The sequence below is a fragment of the Heterodontus francisci genome, unplaced genomic scaffold (genome assembly GCF_036365525.1).
Source record: "Heterodontus francisci isolate sHetFra1 unplaced genomic scaffold, sHetFra1.hap1 HAP1_SCAFFOLD_255, whole genome shotgun sequence".
Taxonomy (NCBI): Eukaryota; Metazoa; Chordata; class Chondrichthyes; order Heterodontiformes; family Heterodontidae; genus Heterodontus; species Heterodontus francisci.
The window spans coordinates 2,077,796-2,079,222 of record NW_027142012.1 but is presented as its reverse complement, the minus strand read 5'-3'; the positions used below and the strand labels follow the sequence as shown (position 1 = coordinate 2,079,222).

Genomic DNA, 1,427 nt, shown 5'->3' with positions numbered 1-1,427 from the left:
TTCTTGCTTTGGGTAGACAATTGGTTAATGTGCGAGAGGTCCTGGGTTCAACTCCCGGACGAGCCCATTCTCTTTTGTGTTTTTAGTTGAAGGTCATCGATCGGTTGCAGCCTGACAGCAGGCGGAATTGACTTTCATGCGGAGCCTGTTTGAGGACCAGAGAACTGGATTCAAAGAGCCTGTCGACAAAATTGAAATGAACAAAATGTTCAGATCACCAAGGGGGTGTATGAAGGTGGAGCAGTAACTGAGAGCTGGATACAGGAACAACACGACCAGTATCTGGTATGGAATGTAATTCTTCTGTGTTTCTGTTGTTTGGTTTGGATTAACTCATGGATTTATTGGTTTTTCACTTTTTCGATGCGTTTGAAGAATCGTGGATCCTTCTTCAGGGTGTTTTCTTTCACCAGGTAGTTCTGACCTCTGATGATGTTGATCGTAATCAGCTTCAACTCACGGATAGTTTTGGAACTGAGCAGATTTCCTTTGCTTAAGTCTACAACATGTAACTCAGACTGACATGTGGATCCATGGGAGGATTTGAAAGCTGCCCCTGCATTGGAGCATACAGTTGCATCCATCCAATAAGAGACTGAGTAGAAGTGACAGTTCAGTCAGTCGAACATGAGACTTTTAATCTCAGGGTTGTGAGTTTGAGTGCCATTCTGTTTTTCCCTTTTTTGGGGGCTTCATTAGCAGAGAGTACAAGGAGTGTGTGACATGAAATTCAACAACAGTATGAGAAAGTCTCACTTTGATTCGGGACTCCTCTCTCTGCAGCATCTCGCTGTGAGAGATTGAACTTTATCACATTTCTTTCTCAGCTCAGGGTCAGTGTGGCTCAGTGGGACTTCTGGCTGTCTCCCGCTTCACAATCCATCAGTGCTGAGAAAGAAATGGGGAATATTACTCATATGTTGTGTTCTGTAACCTTTCAGAAACAATTGAATGTATGTATTTTCTTCCAAAACATTCATTCTCAGTACAGAGAAAAATAGAGTATATGATTGACTGTTTCAGGAAGTGAGAAATGTTGAAAATATGTTGTGACCAGTGGAGAAATGGGATGAGAATATAGTGCCCTCTTCTGATTTCAACTGTAGAAACATTTGTTATTTGGTTCTGTAGCTTAGTTGGCTAAAACACCTGCCTATTAAGTAGGAGATCCTGGGTTCAACTCCCAGCAGAGCCTTATGTCATTATTAACAACATGCTTTAGAAATTCACATCTGTGTCTTGTGAGCTTGAACTCATAATTCAAGTTACATGATGAATTTCAGTCACAGGAGAAAACAACCTTTGTGAAGGATGTGAGTTTGGAATGGCTGTTCCTCCTTGTCCAGAAATTCAGTCCTGATATTTCAAAGGTAACTTCTTTGATAGAAATTTGTTCACCGTTCCATTCAACCTGGAAAACAGCTTGA

At 41.3% G+C, this 1,427-nt stretch overlaps 1 non-coding gene across 1 annotated transcript; it reads left to right on the top strand.

Annotated features, from left to right (window-relative positions):
• The first annotated feature begins 1,121 nt into the window (after nucleotides 1-1,121).
• On the top strand, nucleotides 1,122-1,195 carry trnan-auu (transfer RNA asparagine (anticodon AUU)). Its single transcript has one exon. It is a non-coding gene; the product is annotated as a tRNA-Asn (tRNA).
• Nucleotides 1,196-1,427: the final 232 nt, after the last annotated feature.